Raw genomic sequence first — 8548 nt, 5'->3', positions numbered from 1 at the left:
GGAATGCACGGACGCGTGTGTGTTTTACATGCAAGAATTAATTGCATCTAGATAAGTAGATTTTCCTTTGAACTTTCCGTAGTGAACTTATATCGGATATACTCAGTCAATCGGTAGATTTGATATCTTTGAACCATCGAGCTTTGTTGTATACCTAGACAACATAAGTCACACAATCAATCCTTAACCATCTATGGTTCTCACGGTTGTGTTCGTTTCAGCCAAGAACACCGCCTGGTTTCATGAGTGCTTAGAGAATGGGCCTTTACTTTCATTCCCCTTGAAGCGGCTTACACTTCACACTCACATAGGTGATTTCTAAACGTGTAATCCTATAGACACACTATCTGGTCATTTCCTGCCAGACTTAGCAAATCATTAAAAAACCTTTAAGCTTTGTTAACTCATCAAAAAGCCTTAATGCTTTACCTTGATTTCTGAACATTGTCTTCATCACGAGAATGGGTTGAGTTATTTGACAATGTTGAACCGTCATTCATAACTTTGTTTGATCTCTTTGAACCTAGCTCGTGGGATCTTCAGTCTGCTAGGTAGAGTTACCGTCATGATGACTTGTCCTAGATCTTAACCCCATTCCCTTTGATGATCTTTCAACTGCCTCTCTAGATAGGCCTTTTGTAAGTGGATCCGACACGTTATCTCTTGACTTTATGTAGTCAATTGTGATAACACCGCTAGAGAGTAGTTGTCTAACAGTATTGTGTGTCCGTCGTATATGACGAGATTTTCCGATATACATAACGCTCCCTGCCCTGCCTATTGCCGCTTGACTATCACAATGTATACAAATAGGTGCCAAAGGTTTGGGCCAAAATGGAATGTCTTCCAAGAAATTCCGGAGCCATTCAGCTTCTTCACCGGCCTTATCTAAAGCTATGAATTCAGATTCCATTGTAGAACGGGCGATGCACGTTTGTTTGGATAATTTCCAAGACACTGCTCCACCCCCAATTGTGAAAACATATCCACTCGTGGATTTAACTTCAGATGATCCAGTGATCCAATTTGCATCACTATATCCCTCGATCACGGAGGGATATTTGTTATAATGCAAAGCGTAATTTTGGGTATGTTTGAGATACCCCAAAACTCGTTTCATTGCCATCCAATGTATGTGATTGGGATTACTTGTAAACCGACTCAGTTTACTAATAGCACATGCTATATCTGGTCGTGTACAATTCATGATATACATCAAACTTCCCAATACTCTTGCATAATCCAATTGTGAGTCACTTTCACCTTCATTCTTTTGAAGTGCATAACTCACGTCAATTGGAGTCTTGGCAATTTTGAAATCCAAATACTTGAACTTGTCAAGTACCTTTTCAATGTAGTGAGACTGTGATAATGCTAGACCTTGTAGAGTCTTGTGAATTCTGATTCCTAAGATCACATCAGCAACTCCTAAGTCTTTCATATCGAATTTGCTAGCCAACATGCGCTTAGTAGTATTTATATCTGCCATGTTTTTGCTCATTATCAACATGTCAACAACATATAAACAAATAATGACTTCATGACCTGGAGTGTTTTTAATGTAAACACATTTGTCGCACTCGTTGATTTTAAACCCACTTGCCAATATTGTTTGGTCAAATTTGGCATGCCATTGTTTGGATGCTTGTTTAAGTCCATAAAGTGACTTAACAAGTTTGCACACTTTCTTTTCTTTACCAGTTACCACAAAACTCTCAGGTTGTTCCATGTAAATCTCTTCCTCTAATTCTCCATTTAAGAAAGCTGTTTAAAATCCATTTGATGGATTTCAAGACCATACACGGCCGCTAGTGCCACTAACACCCTAATAGATGTTATCCTCGTTACTGGCGAGTAAGTGTCAAAGTAATCAAGGCCTTCCTTTTGTCTATAACTTTTGACAACAAGTCTTGCCTTATATATGTCAATAGTGCCATCAGCTTTCACTTTCCGTTTAAAGATCCATTTCGAACCTAAAGGCTTATTTCCTGGAGGAAGATCTACCAATTCCCATGTATGGTTATCCAAAATTGATTGAATCTCACCATTGACTGCCTCTTTCCCAAACCCTGAATCAGAAGATGACATAGCTTCTTTAAAAGTTTGAGGCTCATTTTCAAGCAAGAATGTCACAAAATCTGGTCCAAAGGAAGTAGATGTTCTTTGACGTTTGCTACGCCTTGGATCTTCTATACTTGGAGTATTTTCCTTTGGTTCTTCCCGAGGTCGTTTAGGTCTTTCACTTAACGACTTACATTCAGTTTTATACGGATAGATGCTTTCAAAGAATTCAGTATTATCTGATTCCATTACCGTATTAATGTGAATTTCGGGATTATCGGATTTATGAACCAAAAACTGACATGCTTTACTATTTGTAGCATATCCAATGAAAATGCAATCAACAGCTTTTGGTCCAATTTTAACCCTTTTAGATAAAGGAACTTGTACCTTTGCTAGACACCCCCACACTTTGAAATATTTCAAGTTGGGTTTTCTTCCTTTCTATTTTTCATATGGAATAGATTGCGTTTTGCTGTGGGGTACTCTCTTGAGTATTCGGTTAGCTGTAAGGATAGCTTCGCCCCTCAAACTCTGCAGTAATCCGGAACTTATTAATAAAGAATTCATCATTTTCTTTAATGTCTGATTTTTTCTTTCCGCAATTCCATTGGATTGAGGTGTGTAAGGTGCAGTAGTTTGATGGATAATTCCATATTCCGAACATATTTCTGCAAATGGAAATTCATATTCTCTACCCCTATCACTTCTAATCATTTTGATCTTTTTATTCAATTGATTCTCCACTTCATTCTTGTATTGCTTAAATGCTTCAATTGCTTTATCCTTACTATTAAGCAAATAAACATAACAATATCGAGTGCAGTCGTCAATAAAAGTAATAAAATACTTTTTCCCACCTCGAGATGGTGTCGACTTCATATCACAAATGTCAGTATGAATTAAGTCTAAAGGATTTGAATTCCTTTCAATAGACTTATAAGGATGTTTTACAAACATAAACTAAACACATATTTTACATTTTGATTTATTACACTCGAATTTAGGCAATACTTCTAAATTAATTAACTTCCGCAAGGTTTTATAATTGACATGTCCTAAACGAATATGCCATAAATTATTTGACTCCAATAAATAAGAAGAAGCTACAATTTTATTCATACTGTCAACAACCATTACATTTAATTTGAAGAGGCCCTCTGTGAGGTAGCCCTTTCCAACATACATTTCATTCTTGCTTACAACAACTTTATCAGAAACAAATACACATTTGAATCAGTTCTTAACAAGCAAAGAAGTAGAAACTAAATTCTTCCTAATAGTAGGAACATGAAGAACGTTGTTGAGCGTTAACACCTTGCTGGAAGTCATCTTCAGGAATATCTTCCCATAACCTTCAATCTTGATTGTTGCAGTATTTCTCATGGAAAGCTCTTCTTCGGGACCAGCAGTAGAGTAAGTCGCAAATGCTTCCTTGACAGCACAAACATATCGAGTGGCTCCAGAGTCAATCAACCACTCCTTCAGATTTCCAAATAGGTTGCATTCCGAAAGCATTGCACACAGATCATCAATGTCATAATTCTTCTCCACTATGTTGGCCTGTCCCTTCTTCTTATACTTTTTCGGGAGACGACAATCAGGGGCTTTGTGACCGATTTTTCCACAATTGTAGCAGCTGCCCTTGAATTTCTTTTTGTTCTGCTCCTTAGTCTGTCCAGAAGACCTCTTTCTCTTCTTACTTTTTGGAGCAGTCTCCTCAGCGATATTAGCTCCCATGATCGTTGAATTTCCACGAGACTTCTTCTCGGCTGTTTTGTTGTCTTCCTCAATCTTGAGACGAATCACAAGATCTTCCAACTTTATTTCTTTGCGCTTGTGCTTAAGATAGTTCTTGAAATCTCTCCACGAAGGAGGCAATTTTTCAATCATTGCAGCCACTTGAAATGCTTCATTCACGACCATACCTTCAGCAATAAGGTCATGAAAAATAAGTTGAAGCTCCTAAACTTGGGTTCCAACAGTTTTACTGTCTATCATTTTATAGTTTAGAAACTTGGCAACCACGAACTTCTTCAAGGATGCATCTTCAGTCTTGTACTTCTTCTCAAGTGCGTCCCATAATTCTTTCGAAGTATTCATCACACTGTACACATTGTACAAGTCATCCTCTAAAGCGCTTAAGATATAACCTTTGCAAAGAAAATCTGCCTGCTTCCACGCCTCAACAATCATGAATTACTCGTTGTCTGGCATGTCCGCAGCAGGCACTGGAGATTCTTCACTAGTGAATTTCTGCATACCAAGTGTGGTAAGCTAGAAGAACATCCTTTGCTGCCATCCTTTGAAGTTGGCTTCGGAAAATTTCTCCGGTTTCTCTGCCGGTGGAACAGCAGTCCGGCTTGACGAGGCTATCGTTGTTGCCGCAATAGTCGCAGAAGAATTTTCGTTATCAATTGCCATTTCTCACTGTAAACAACAGAAGAGTTCAATTAATGGCAAAATCAGAACAGTAAACAATAATGTTATTAACAAAAATAGTATGTATAATAAATAAAAACCAAAGTTTTTATATACTGTTTCACAGAAAAACGATGAAGTTTTTATGTTCTTCAAATCGTTTTACGAATTTCAATACTCTGATGAAGTTTTTTATATCTTCAAATCAAAATAGTAAAATTCAGAAGGAGTAGAAAACCACACAGGTTTTAATTTCCACAAACAAAATACAGAATAAAAAAAAAAAAATTTCCTTAAGAATGTTATAAAATTCTTTATTGCTATAATAAACAATTAAACTTTCTGAAAAAAAAAATAAAAAATTAGTAATACTTGTTTAACGAAATAGATTCTGAAAAACAAAAAAAATAGTATAGGAATAAATCGAGCCCACTGAATACACAGTGTGTCCTTAAGGAAATTATTCCCCTCAAGTACCTGAGGTGCTGGAATATATCCTCCAAGGATAGAACGATTTAACTCGCCAGTGTATTGGTATCAAAAAACTCTGATGAACTACGAATCACTCAATGGTCGTAAAACACACTAGAAAATATTGTGCAGAAGAAGAAGAAGAAGAAGAAGAAGAAGAAGAAGCTCAGAAAATTTCGTAAGGAAAGATTCTAGGATTCAAACTCTATTTATAGAGTTGCTGGCAATGTTTCTGAAAAGGTTTGCAACCTTTCAGAAACAGCCATGGCTGTTGAAAAGGGGTGTTTGAAATATTACGGGAAAAATATATTTAAAATAATCTGGGAAAGAAAATGGGCCTGACCGAACCGGGTCGCGGGTCATGGGTTATTCCGGATTGAATTTTTCATTAATTATTTAAATAATTAATTAAATAATTGAAAGGAATTTTGTCCAAAAAGATTAATCAATCAATCGATCTTTGACCAAATCCAAATCCAAATCCAAATCCGAATCCGAAGCCATAGCCGAAGCCGAAGCCGAGCCGAGCGAGCTAGCGACGGCGACTGCGCGAAGCTTGCCTTTTTCTTAACTCTTTAAGAGCTAGAAGAAGAGCAATTATATATATACCCATCAAAAGCCTTTTCTTCCTCCGATATGGGACAATGTCCCTTTCCCAAGGAAAACTCAAATATTTCATTTTCCCTCCATTTCTCATTCACCCTCTTTAAGCTACACAAGCTTAAAATCCCAACAATCCCCAACATGAATGGGGAATGGCTATAAAATAAAGGAATGCACGGACGCGTGTGTGTTTTACATGCAAGAATTAATTGCATCTGGATAAGTAAGTTTCCCTTTGAACTTTCCGTAGTAAACTTATATCGGATATACTCGGTCAATCGGTAGATTTGATATCTTTGAACCGTCGAGCTTTGTTGTATACCTAGACAACATAAGTCACACAATCAATCCTTAACCATCTATGGTTCTCACGGTTGTGTTCGTTTCAGCCATGAACACCGCCTGGTTTCATGAGTGCTTAGAGAATGGGCCTTTACTTTCATTCCCCTTGAAGCGGCTTACACTTCACACTCACATAGGTGATTTCTAAACGTGTAATCCTATAGACACACTATCTGGTCATATCCTGCCAGACTTAGCAAATCATTAAAAAACCTTTAAGCTTTGTTGACTCATCAAAAAGCCTTAATGCTTTACCTCGATTTCTGAACATTGTCTTCATCACGAGAATGGGTTGAGTTATTTGACAATGTTGAACCGTCATTCATAACTTTGTTTGAACTCTTTGAACCTAGCTCGTGGGATCTCCAGTCTGCTAGGTAGAGTTACCGTCATGATGACTTGTCCTAGATCTTAACCCCATTCCCTTTGATGATCTTTCAACTGCCTCTCTAGATAGGCCTTTTGTAAGTGGATCCGACACGTTATCTCTTGACTTTATGTAGTCAATTGTGATAACACCGCTAGAGAGTAGTTGTCTAACAGTATTGTGTGTCCGTCGTATATGACGAGATTTTCCGATATACATAACGCTCCCTGCCCTGCCTATTGCCGCTTGACTATCACAATGTATACAAATAGGTGCCAAAGGTTTGGGCCAAAATAGAATGTCTTCCAAGAAATTCCGGAGCCATTCAGCTTCTTCACCGGCCTTATCTAAAGCTATGAATTCAGATTCCATTGTAGAACGGGCGATGCACGTTTGTTTGGATAATTTCCAAGACACTGCTCCACCCCCAATTGTGAAAACATATCCACTCGTGGATTTAACTTCAGATGATCCAGTGATCCAATTTGCATCACTATATCCCTCGATCACGGAGGGATATTTGTTATAATGCAAAGCGTAATTTTGGGTATGTTTGAGATACCCCAAAACTCGTTTCATTGCCATCCAATGTATGTGATTAGGATTACTTGTAAACCGACTCAGTTTACTAATAGCACATGCTATATCTGGTCGTGTACAATTCATGATATACATCAAACTTCCCAATACTCTTGCATAATCCAATTGTGAGTCACTTTCACCTTCATTCTTTTGAAGTGCATAACTCACGTCAATTGGAGTCTTGGCAATTTTGAAATCCAAATACTTGAACTTGTCAAGTACCTTTTCAATGTAGTGAGATTGTGATAATGCTAGACCTTGTGGAGTCTTGTGAATTCTGATTCCTAAGATCACATCAGCAACTCCTAAGTCTTTCATATCGAATTTGCTAGCCAACATGCGCTTAGTAGCATTTATATCTGCCATGTTTTTGCTCATTATCAACATGTCATCAACATATAAACAAACAATGACTTCATGACCTGGAGTGTTTTTAATGTAAACACATTTGTCGCACTCGTTGATTTTAAACCCACTTGCCAACATTGTTTGGTCAAATTTGGCATGCCATTGTTTGGGTGCTTGTTTAAGTCCATAAAGTGACTTAACAAGTTTGCACACTTTCTTTTCTTTACCAGTTACCACAAAACCCTCAGGTTGTTCCATGTAAATCTCTTCCTCTAATTCTCCATTTAAGAAAGCTGTTTTAACATCCATTTGATGGATTTCAAGACCATACACGGCCGCTAGTGCCACTAACACCCTAATAGATGTTATCCTCATTACTGGCGAGTAAGTGTCAAAGTAATCAAGGCCTTCCTTTTGTCTATAACCTTTGACAACAAGTCTTGCCTTATATTTGTCAATAGTGCCATCAGCTTTCACTTTCCGTTTAAAGATCCATTTCGAACCTAAAGGCTTATTTCCTGGAGGAAGATCTACCAATTCCCATGTATGGTTATCCAAAATTGATTGAATCTCACTATTGACTGCCTCTTTCCAAAACGCTGAATCAGAAGATGACATAGCTGCTTTAAAAGTTTGAGGCTCATTTTCAAGCAAGAATGTCACAAAATCTGGTCCAAAGGAAGTAGATGTTCTTTGACGTTTGCTACGCCTTGGATCTTCTATACTTGGAGTATTTTCCTTTGGTTCTTCCCGAGGTCGTTTAGGTCTTTCACTTAACGACTCACATTCAGTTTTATACGGATAGATGCTTTCAAAGAATTCAGCATTATCTGATTCCATTACCGTATTAATGTGAATTTCGGGATTATCGGATTTATGAACCAAAAACCGACATGCTTTACTGTTTGTAGCATATCCAATGAAAACGCAATCAATAGTTTTTGGTCCGATTTTAACCCTTTTAGGTAAAGGAACTTGTACCTTTGCTAGATACCCCCACACTTTGAAATATTTCAAGTTGGGTTTTCTTCCTTTCTATTTTTCATATGGAATATATTGCGTTTTGCTGTGGGGTACTCTGTTGAGTATTCGGTTAGCAGTAAGGATAGCTTCACCCCTCAAACTCTGCAGTAATCCGGAACTTATTAATAAAGAATTCATCATTTCCTTTAATGTCCGATTTTTTCTTTCCGCAATTCCATTGGATTGAGGTGTGTAAGGTGCAGTAGTTTGATGGATAATTCCATATTCCGAACATATTTCTGCAAATGGAAATTCATATTCTCCACCCCTATCACTTCTAATCATTTTGATCTTTTTATTCAATTGATTCTCCACTTCATTCTTGTATTG

Source organism: Nicotiana tabacum, chromosome 15 (assembly GCF_000715075.1).
Source record: "Nicotiana tabacum cultivar K326 chromosome 15, ASM71507v2, whole genome shotgun sequence".
In the NCBI taxonomy this organism is placed as follows: domain Eukaryota; kingdom Viridiplantae; phylum Streptophyta; class Magnoliopsida; order Solanales; family Solanaceae; genus Nicotiana; species Nicotiana tabacum.
The sequence above is the reverse complement of the archived record's forward strand: the minus strand, read 5'-3'. Positions refer to the sequence as shown.